Genomic DNA, 12,130 nt, shown 5'->3' on the forward strand with positions numbered 1-12,130 from the left:
TCTGCAGTCACCATCGCTGTGAAGCAGGCTGGGAAGAGTGTACTCTGCAGTTACCGTCGCCGTGAAGCAGTCTGGGAGGAGTGTCCTCTGCAGTCACCGTCGCCATGAAGCAGACTGGGAAGAGTGTCCTCTGCTGTCACCGTCACCGTGAAGTGGTCTGCGAAGAGTGTCCTCTGCAGTCACTGTCACCATGAAGCAGGCTGGGAAGAGTGTCCTCTGCAGTCACTGTCACTGTGAAGCAGGCTGGGAAGAGTGTCCTCTGCAGTCACTGTCACCGTGAAGCAGGCTGGGAAGAGTGTCCTCTGCAGTCACTGTCGCTGAGTGAAAAAAAAAACAAAGTGACTTCACAGGAAAACCGTAAATTCACTGGTTGGTAAGTAACTGCTAGTTTGAACAACCTATTCTAAGTTGATTTCAGATTAAAGGTGACTACTGGGGCCCACGATTGGAGGCCTAACACTTCAGCTTCAATTCAGCAGAGAGAGTGAGTTCCAGTTGATTTTAAAAAGTGTATTTTGAACCTCTATTCTAACTTGCTTTCAGATTAAAGGTAAATAGGAGAAATATTTTACAAATTGATAAACTAAAGACCAGTAGGAAATTTAAAAACAAATTGAAAAACTAATTAAATATAATAGAGATGCAGGGCCAGGCGATGTGTTGTAGCTGCATGATGTGGGAGCTGGTGGACCCCATTGTGGTTCCTAGTGACCGCATCTGTAGCAAATGTTGGTTGCTCGAGGAACTCTGGCTCAGAGTTGATGAGCTGGTGTCTGAGCTTCGGACATTGCAACACATCAGGGAGGGGGAGAGTTACCTAGACCCTGTGTTTCAGGAGACAGTCACACCCTTTATGTTCCTATTTCCTCTCTATATTGTGTCGATAACATTTAAAATGCCTGTCCCTGATTGCTTACAATTTTCCTGTGAAATGTAGCAGTTCCTTTATTGCTCTGAGACTCCTTTGAAATTTGTAGCAACAGCTACAAATCAATTTCAAAACTTAACCCCAAATGCTAATTTCAGATCGACTCTGTTTCCTTGTAAGTTAACACCCACCAAATGGCCTCATCACAATATGCAAGAAGATAACATCTTTAGTCTTTCACCCCTTACTTTTTACAGACAATCCGACTCCACCAACCTCACCTTAATTAACCCAGCTTTTTCTTACCTACACAGAATAGATACACAAACACAGAAATATAAAAATATATACATATCATCACAGATGCAAAGACAGAGTATGTTCCAGGAAAACAGCAGACTACAGCAGATGCTTTGTCCCATATCCCAGTGGCAAGGCCTGAACAAGGTGATGTAGTCTTTGTTGAAGTGGTATAACTCTTTACATTGACAACAACCTCAACTCTACCAGCAACAACTCAGTGACTGAATGAAATTAGAGATGCATAGAAATCTGATGAGGAATGTGCTCAGGTCAGAGACTACTAGTCAAAGGATGACCAGCGTACATACCACACAATCCCATTCTCAGACAGTACAATGAACAGAGAGGACACCTCAGTGTAGTTGATAATTTACTCATCTATGATGAGAGCGCAGTCATTCCTAGAGTTCTGAGACTTGATATACTGCAACGATAATACCAAGAGTATTTGGGCATCACAAAATGTCAAAGCAGCGCAGGATATCCTGTCAGGTGGACAGGTTTCTCAAAGCCATTGGAAGAGATGATATTAAGCTGTACTACTTGTGCTATTCATCATCTGGAGACAAGAGAACTATTGATGTCATCTTCCTTCCCATCATGACCATGGGGATGTCTTGGGCTGGACCTCTTTGAACACAGAGGTAAAATTCACTTGATCAGAGCAGACTACTACTCTAGATGAATAGAAGTCAAGCAATTGCAGGGTCACACTTCTGAAGCAGTGATTACAAATTTGGAGGAGATTTTTGCAACACATGGGAATCCCAGACCTTGTAATCTCAGAAATGGACCGCAGTTTTCCAATGAATATTTTAAGGAGCTCATGGCGTGGTATGGTTTGTCCACACCACCAGCTCACCAAGATACCCTTCAACCAACGGTGAAGTGGAATGCGTACTGCAAAAGTATTGCTGAAGAAGAACAATGACATCCAACTTACACTTCTGAATGATTGTTCAACTCCACTCCAAAATGGCTTAGCACCATGTGAGCTCCTCATGGGAAGAAGACTGAGAACTCAACTCGCTGCTCTTCCATACACACTTATGCCAGGGGTACAATCTGATGACTTGGACAAGGTGAGCGAGAATTCAGAGTCCCTGTAGAAATACATGCGGAAAGCTTAGCTAAAATACAGAGAGAAAATATTATCGAGAAGAGGAGAAAAGAAGAATATTCTGGTATTGGAAGTGATAAAACACCAAATTATTGAAGGGGTAAGGCACAAAATGAGAAAACCAGGGGAGAGAAAAAGTGCCAATTTTCCAAACAAAACTATGACTGAATACTATGCATATGAATACACCAAGTGTTCAAATTGGAGAATTTGAAGAATTAATTGATTTGAAGGGATATGGCAGTTTAGGTTTGAATAGAACAGGGATCTAAATACCCTTGGTTACTACATTTTGAGTGAGGTAGGCAGACATTATAAAGTAGTGTCTCAGCAGTGGTTACCAAACAGTGGAGATGAGACAGAATTGGTGATTTACAGACAACCAGAGAAAGTTTGTATGGCTTTTATGAGCGAAAAACAGTGAAGGAGTAGATAACTAAATAAATGGGAGAGCCGCTCGGGGTGAAAGGAAGAGTCTAATTGTGATGGATAAGTATATGACTGAGATATTAAATAAATGCTTTGCACTGATTTTTACCAATGGTGATGGGAGGGGGAAGTTAGGTGCACTAGAGAAACAATAACTAGAGGTGACTGTTAATAGGAAATTGGATCAATAAAATTAGCAGAGTTCAAAATGAGTAAGTCACTAATTCCTGTTGTGTATGTTGTAGGTTGCTGAAAGAAGTCAGAAAGGCCATATCGACAACTTTGGCCACGATTTTTCAATCTTAAAGGTTCAAAATGTGTGGTGGAGAGTAGCCGATTTAACACCTTTGTAAGAAAGGTGATGAAGATAAAATAGCTAACCATAGCCTGATCAGTCAGTCGAACACCATTTGTGGACAAACTCTTGGAACCCATAATTCAAAGTAAATGAGTGTTTAGATATGCATTTGTTACTTAAATGCTGCCAGCATAGATTTATGAAAGGAAAATCATGTTTGAAAAGTGTAATTTTTTTGAAAAATGGATTGAATATGCAAAAAATATGTAGTGGAGGGAATGCATTTTTAGAAGGTATTTAATAAGATGTCTCACCAAGGGTTCATTAGGAAATTTTAGGAATCTGTGTTAAAAGGAAATGTAGCAACGTGAACTGAAATTCGGTCGGTGTACAGGAAACAGAGAGTTTGGGTAAATGGGCATTGCTCAGACCAGAGAAGGACTGGAACTGATGTATTCTAGCAGTCCACCTCTGTTTTTGGTATATAGATATCTTAGAGTTGCATATAGGGAATCAATTCTGAAAAGAGGAAGAGGTTGGCAAACAAAGTGGAGGTTTGTATAAGACTTCAGGGAGGCATGTACAGCTTAGCAGATTAGGAAATTACAGTTTGTTTCATCGTATATTCAGAATCTATATGGGGTTCTTTGGGGTTTGTCTACTTTCCTTAAGTAAGCTATTCAAGACTGTAGTTTGGTAAAACTATTACTATTTATTTACAGCTCTATGTACATCTTAGGAACTCTGCATGAGGTTGGACCTCACCTCCCTCCAGATCGCTGTTACTTAGTCATGTGTCATTACATCAAAGTTGCATCAGGTGCTACTAATGATAACCCTTTACCGAGTTTAATGTAGATAACTGTGAGGTAATGCATTTTGGGAGGAAAAACAAGGAATGGGCATACATAGAAAGACATTGAAGGGCATGGATGACCAGGGAGACCTAGGGCTTCAAATGCATAATTCACTGCAAAGTGTGAGAGCAATTTAAAAAAGAATTAAATCTAAAAGAAAAATCAATCTTATTTTAGTTTTATAAATTGAATATAAGGGTATAGAATAAATTTGTATAAGATACTATTGGGGTACTGTGTGCAGGTTTGGAAACTCCATTTATTTCATAATTTTGTTATAATGCTAAAGCCATAGAATGCACAGCAGCTTAAGGTCAAGGATGAAAAACTGTAGTTACAAGGAGATGCTTGAGATTATTTTCATGAGAGCAGAGGAGTTCAAGAGGATATTTGACGTGTGTTTTTAAAGGGTTTTGACAAAGTCAATAAGGAAAGACAAGACAAGATAATTTCTGCCAGTTGAAGTAACAGTGAAAAGGGGCCACCAATTCAAAATTGCCCCAGGAGATTTTTTTCACAGAGTTCTTGGAGCCTGGAATGCTTTGCCAAGAGGAGAGCATGAACCACAGATTATTGGATTTTTGAAGGTAAATTCTGATAAATATTTGAATCAAAGGTGGATACAGTGATATGGGGAGAGATTGGGATTAGTTTTTTATTGCTCTAGCAAAGACTTGGCACAGACAGAATGAGCAAAATGGCTTCCTTCTGTTTTGTAAATCTCTGTGGACTTATACTCACTCACTCACTTTTCCAGAACCACTTCATCCAATTCAGAGTGGTGGGGAGTCAGAGCTTATTCTGATAGGCAATGGCTGCTAGGCGGGGTACACCCAGAACAGGATGCCAATCCATCACAGTGGCGCTATTCTATAAACACTAAATGAAACATTTTGTATTGCAAACCTCTACAGAAATAAGATGTAATTGCTGTATTGCAATCTCATTTTTTAAATGTAAATTTATCATGAATACTTAAATAGTACCCATAATGTAAAAATCATCCCAAGACATCTCACAGATAGGTGTAAGGAAAATATAAGAGGTAGAATTTCCTCATGGCCTCTCTCACTGTATGCTGTAAATCAATAGAAACCTTGTTTATAGCGGAGTTCCTGGGAAGTTACAATGCTACAGCAGGAGAAGCCCTGTAGGAATTTGTTCCCAAAGAAAGAATTTCCTTAATGTCTATAGTTGAGGAGCCGGTTTGGTCTAAAATTTCTCATTTACGTTTTTCCAGTTTTTATGATTATTTTTTTCTTGCTCTCCAATCTCAACTACAATACAGTACCTTAAGTAACATTCCACTACAATATTACCAATCTTACATTTTTCATTAATGGATGGACTTGAAATAGAAACCATCCCACCCCCACCACCGCCAAAGTTGCAAATTCTTTACTCTTGACAGAATAACCGCTTTCTTTATTAAAGCACCAAGTTTTAGCCCTTGCATATCACAATAAATTTAGGTATATTCACTTCTCCTTGTGAGGTAGCATAACACTTTCTTTGCCATCTCATTAGATTTGTGATAAATTCTACCATCTGCAAAGGTTTATCCTATTGTAATCATAACTACTATTTCCTGTTCAGATGCAGATAGTTGCACAAGTATTTTAAGTGTCTATATTCTAAGTAACTGTATAATAAAGTCCATTTAGACAATTTTTTACACATATGTTGAGCATTCCCAGCTCCTTTTGTATAGTAATTGCTGTACGGTTTTACTTTCTGATCAATTTAAAACTATCTGTAAATTTAGATATCCCATTTATTATCCCCCCCTTCTGGTCATAAATAAAGATGAGTGGAAGAGTGAATCTAAGATTTATTCTATGGGGCATCACAATTCAATGTCCTCCGCCTTGAGAAATTTCTACTAATACCTGCCCTGTATGTCTTACTATTCAGTCTACCTTACATCCAATTTTCCAGCTTCTCCTGATCTTATGAGTTACCATTGACTTGGCATTTTTTTTTGTGAGGGACATTATCAAATGCTTTCTAAAGTTTAATTCTATACTGTAAGATTAACTACATCTACCTTGTTGCTGCTGAGACTAGCTTTACATTATCCAGGAGGTTTGTTAGGCATGTGGTAATTTTTCTAAATCCACATCAATGCTTAGTAAATTGGTTAATGTAACTTAATGTAATTTAAATGCAACAGCATCTTGGGACTTAGGGATGGATTTTCCCCTTGTCGGGTGGGTGTGACACGCGGGCCTGGGAATGGCCGCAATTTCACGCTAACTGGACAATTAATGGCCAACCAGCATGAATCGCACAGTGCAACGCTCAGTGCTGCCTGGGTGGGGGGAGGGCGAGGGTGGAAGTCAGCCCATGTGCACGGGTGCATGCAATAAAACTCCCTGAAGACATAGAGCTGTCTCAGGGAGCTGAAGATTTTTAACTTTACAAATAAAGATTTTAAAATTAAGGAAAACATGTCTCCTCATGTGACTCTGTCACATGAGCAGGGACGTATTAAAAATGAGTTTCAGAAGTCTTTATTCTTTTTTAATCAATGGTCGAAACTTTATCCTGCCCATGGTTGAGGCTTCGCAAAAAATGCAAAAGCCGCTTGGCCTTTCCGCCCACACGAAAAGTTCAATTCAAGTCATTAATTAAGGGCCTTATTGGCCTCCTAATTGTTGGCAGGTGCGCTGCTGCTTCTTGCACGTGCCCGCTGACTGAAATATCGCGCAAGTGCGCAATGATGTCAGGACGCTCGCCCAATGTCATCGCGTATTATTTTTCTCCAGTTTGGATCGGGTGCGTGCCTGCCTGACGAAGGGAAAAATTCTGCCCTTAATCTCTGTTAAGGCAATCTCAGACCTTACACTCGGCACTGTAAAGGAACTGAGTGGAGAATTTGAACCTGCCTGCGAGGGTGGGTTTCCATGTGGGCTGAGGGTTAAAAAACCAGAACTTGCTGGTGTGTTGTGGAGCCCACAGAAACCCATCAACTTCTGTATTTAATCTGAGCATGTTTGGTAATGTGGGTGAGACTTCGTGGCTCATGTGCTTCTGAAGTTTAGACATTTATGGAAATTAAGTTAAGTTTTGACCCAGGATTTTGCCTTTAACTCTGACCACTAGTTTCCTGGACTTCCTGGAACTTGTTGGGTTAAGCAAGGCAAGAGGAGAGTGGGATTAACAGTGCCGAGCAATTAAAAGGCAAGAAAGGCTTTATTCTGGGATATGACAATTGCTTAATTGCCTGAAGTGAAAGGCCTTTGCTCATGAAACTTGTTCTAAGGGTATGCTTTCACTGCTTGGTCGGTGAATTCCAAAACTTGGGAAGTGATTTCTACTACCTTGGAGATTTTATTTTGTGCATTTGGTTTGCATTTCCCAGGCATCAGCCTTCTCAGCAGCATGAGAGCTTTTTAGGCAACCTGGACCTCAGATGAGGGTCAAGAGGACCAACAACACCAAGAGCAGCAGAAGTCACTGCAGCCTTCCCCTCAACCACAGGGCAGAGGAAATGAGCCAAGCCCCTGCTCGCAGGAGGCAATACGTTGAGCACATTGTTTACAGACAGTTTCCTGGACATGACTGACACCAGTGCCTCAGGAGGCTCAGGCTTTATCATCAGGTAGTTGCTGACATTTGCAGCCTGCTGGGAGGACCAGGTGGGCATGAGCTGCAAGCAATCATATCTTGTACTTCCTTCATCTCTGGCTCCTTTCATTGCCCTGCTGGTGACACTTGTCAAATCTCAATCTGCTGTCCACAAATGCGTCCATGAGGTGATGGATTCCATGTTTTCCAAGGCCGGACCTTGTGTGCTCTTCACTACTGATGAGGCTAGTCAGAGTGAGAAAACCGTTAGGTTTGCTACACTGACTGGATTCCTACAGATCCAGAGTGTCTCGGATTGCATAAATATGGTAATAAAAACACTCCCAGATCACCCAGGCGCATTCAGCAACCAAGAGGAATGCCACTTCTTTCGGTCTACAGCCACCAAAAGATCTTCATGCATGCCCTTCCAAGGTACCAAGCAGCTACCATGATATGTTCATCCTGTGCAAGTCAGATAGTCGCACCTCAAAGCAGAGTTAGCGGATGGTGCCTTGGAGATTAGGGCTACCGTCTAAGGTTATGGCTAATGAAATCTGTGAGGAACCCTTCCACGAATGCACAAGGCAGGTACTACCAAAGTCACATGAGCACCAGAGTTGTCATTGAGCAGGCCAGCAGAATGCTGAAGAATTCATCCCTTTCACAGATACCCATTGCTCACGCCATTCTTCACCAGACTGAAGGCCACTTGGCAGCCAGCAAACAAAAATGGGCAAGATGGGACAATGGAGCTTTGAGTTAAAGTTTATAGCTCAAAATCATTAAATAGAAATGCTACATTTTAACACAGTATTAAAAATTCATACGAACACCCTTGAGCTGAAACCCTTTCTCTTCCTTTTTCTAGTACTCTGAAATGGTGTGCCCTGTGGCTTCAGTAGAACTGGAGATAGGCTGCTCGTTTCTTTGCTTTGACTGCTCAGATGCTCTTGGCCAACATCCTAATTTTTGGAGCATGTGAGTGCTCTGCCAAAGACTGTCCCACTTGCCCATGTGCAGGGGCAGACTCAGCTATTGGGACAGGAGGCAATATGTCTGACGAATGGAGCCGAGGGCTGAGAAGTGGAAGTGAACAGTCACCACTTCCATGTGCCCTTTCTCCCTCTTTCTTTTTCTGGCCCACCCATACTTCTTGGCTAGCTAAAAGGTGCTGAATGACCAAGGCAATTTTTTCCTCAATCCTCTTTAAGATGTCATTCTGAGTGTGCATCTATTGGTGAGAACCAGCATGCACTTGGTTTCCTGTCATGTCTGATGTTCCATGCAGGTGGCCACTCTTTCCATGGACCTCAGTGGACAACAGTTCAAAGGTTTGAGACATCCTGGCATGCATGTTGGAGCTGGACTCCTTCAATACCTCTTCAGTTGCACACAGTGCAGCAGGAAAGGCTGATAGAACCTCAGGTATTTTCTGCTGCTGCTCCAGAATGGTTCTCTTCATCGATGACACCCAAGGCTCAGCATCTGCCTCTACCTGAGCAGAGCTCAAAGGATCCTGTGCCCTCCAGTGGAACTCTCACTTCCTGTAATTGTCTCTAACACCTCATTCTACTCCTGCAGTGCTGTGTGAGACTTCATGTGACCACCCAAATACCTGTCTTCGCAGTGCCACCTAGGTGTGTGTGCCTGAGATGGTGGAGGGTACAAGAGCCCTCTGATGGTGCATCCTCAGAGTGAGTGACCTCTTCTGAGGAGTCTTGATCCTCCTCCTGCATCACCTCCTGAGGGACCTGCAGGAGATAGGAAAACATGGGTTGGAATTGACAAGGTGAGAGGGTTCTAAATCATGATGTTGCAAATTATCATATTTAGTTGGCTGCTGACATGAGGGCAACATGATTGTCATGTGGTTGTGATATATTTAATTCTGTCACAGGTAGCTGGGAGATGCCATGCCTTCATCAACAATGACCAGGTAAGCTGAAACATGACTTACCTCCAGCACTTTCTCCTCCGCAATTATCAAACTGGAGATAACTGAAGGACCACCTTTGGTTCTGTGCCTCTCCCTGGTGTTCTATGCTCTCTGCTTCTATATGGCGAAGAGGCTTATGAGTGTGAGCTGTGGACTGTTTTGAGGGAATGGAAGGACCACATTCATGAAGTGTGACTGTTGTCATGAAGCTATTAATGTATATAATATTTTGGAAAATATTTTTCTTTTAAAATAGAGGTTTAGCCTGTGGGTCTATCTTAATTGAATTAAAGCCAGCTAGTCTGGATGCTTTGATATGCACTAGTTTTAATATGTAAGAGAAATACCATGCATTTGCATTTTTTTGAATAGAGCATTCACAAAGTAGGGTGAAAACGCATACCTATCTAGCAGCTATTAAGCAATATGTTTATATTATTAATAAAATTGGTACTATGAAAGGAGTTTTATTATTAGAGAGGTTTAGTTCAGAGGTTGTTAAATGTTAATTCTCATTGTATCAATGGGCAGAGGTAGGTATAATAAGACAACTGTTTTGGGTGTGCGGAGCAGAGGCAATATGAGATCAAAAGGCAGCTGCAAGCCTCCAACTAGCTCCATAGGAACCAAAGTGAAAAGAACCTCATTTTGAATTCATAAGGTGAAATGCTTTGCCTGGTGTTTGGTTATGACTATGTGCAGAATTTTCCTGTTGTCATGTGGGGGTGGGCCCCACACGTCTGTGCATAAAATGACAAGTGATGTCGGGCGAGCGTCCCAATGTCACCATGCACCAACGCGATATTTTGCTGGGTGGGCACGCGATGATGTCCGACGCGCACCCGCCATTAATTAATGGGCCACTTAAGGTCCTTGAGTGTTCAATCGACATTGATTTTCTGGCGCCCGTACCATCTTCGGGTCGGCACACAGGCGCAATGGGCAGGCGGGTAGGAGACAATTGTATTAACCTCATCCATGGGCAAGATAAGAGGGCACACAGTCAAGTATTTATTTTTGAAAGTTTTTCAAACTTGCCTGTGTGATCTGCAGTACTTCGAAATGCATCCCAGCAGCTTTTTCTGGGCTCTTTAACCTTTAGATCAGCACTCTGCAGTGAGGAATCTTTTCTGGGTCTGCAGGTTTCAGAAAGCCTTCCCTTAGCCTGGGAATGGGAACTGAACTGTCCACTGGAGGCAGCTCCTCTGAGGAGGAAGGGAGGGCTAGAAGGGGAAGGAGACCATTAGTGTACATTCAGCCTCCAGGAGAGCCACCTTTGGAAGGAGAGGTGCAGACACAGGGGTGCAGGGCCAACAGGAAGTCCAAGGTGGAAGGGGCTGCAGCAGATGCCACTATCCTGCTGCCAGGGTATACAGGCAGCGAAGCAGCTACCTCAATATGACTGGTGTGCAGTGTTGAAGGAGGCTCCGTCTGTCAAGGGAAACAGTCAACACTATCTGTCAGATGATTGGGTCTGAGATCTCTGCTAACTTTGTGGGTGGACACCCCATGACAATGACTCTGAAGGTCACAGCTGCCCTCAAATTCTATGCCTCTGGCTCCTTCCAGGGCTCAGCGGGTGATCTTTGTGGTGTTTCCCACTTGTGTCAAGCAGGTCACAGATGCTCTGTTCAGGTGTGCATTGACCTTCATCCACTTCCATTGGGACGAGGCCAGCCAGACAGAGTGAGCCAGAAGCTTCGCAGCCATTGCTGGCTTCCCCCACGTCCAGGGTGCAATAGACTGTACACATGTAGCCGTCAAGATGCCAGCAGGTGAGCCCGGTGCCTTTGTCAACAGGAAGGGCTTCCACTCCATGAACGTGCAGATAGTGTGTGATCACATGTTGCTGATTCTACAAGTCTGTGCAAGGTACCCAGGCAGCTCCCATGATGCCTACATCCTCAGATATTCCCAGGTGCCGGGGCTCTTCAGTGCTCCAGCCCGGCTTGATGGTTGGCTGCTGGGTGACAAGGGCTATCCCCTCAGAAGGTGGCTCGTGATGCCTCTCTGTCATCTAAGAACAGAAGCCTCCACAAGGGTTGTGGTGGAGAGAACCATTGGTCTTCTCAAGATGTGCTTCCGATGCCTGGACTGCTCAGGGAGCGCACTCCAGTACCCCCCCCAGATCGTGTGTCAGTGATAGTGGTTGCATGCTGCACTCTCCACAATCTTGCGCTTGAAAAGGGGGACGCAGTGGATGATGGCGCTGTAGACACAGTGTTTGTGGCTGCACACAATGAGTCCAGCAGTGATTCCGAGGATGAGCATGCACAGGGAAATGCTGAGGGGGTAGACGCTGACCCGGGCATACTCCAGGGAGGCAGGGACACCCGGGAGGCTTTAATCCAAAGAACCTACAGCTAGCACACCACAGACGGATCACCACGACAAGCCTGGGCTGTCGGCTCGATCATCGATACCTAAATGCAAAATCTTCCAGGTTAGCAGCAGTTACTAAGGGCCTTGTTAATAAAGCTGAATGTCCAACAAAGCACTCATTGCAGCTTTGGAAACCATACACATGCAGAAGAAAAGAGGCACCCTCAGCCATGGTGACATATCTGAATTTAATGTGTTAAGCAAAGCAACTGATTACAAAAAAAAGACAGTGTGTTACAAATTTAATCAAATCAGAAAGACCTCATCTCGGGCCAACACAAAAGCACCAGTGAAAAACCGTGCTGTGCCTAAGGTGCCTTCTGTTTACGTTTCCAAGTGTTCCGTCTTGGTGCTGCCCCCTCAC

Source organism: Carcharodon carcharias, chromosome 14 (genome assembly GCF_017639515.1).
Source record: "Carcharodon carcharias isolate sCarCar2 chromosome 14, sCarCar2.pri, whole genome shotgun sequence".
In the NCBI taxonomy this organism is placed as follows: Eukaryota; Metazoa; Chordata; class Chondrichthyes; order Lamniformes; family Lamnidae; genus Carcharodon; species Carcharodon carcharias.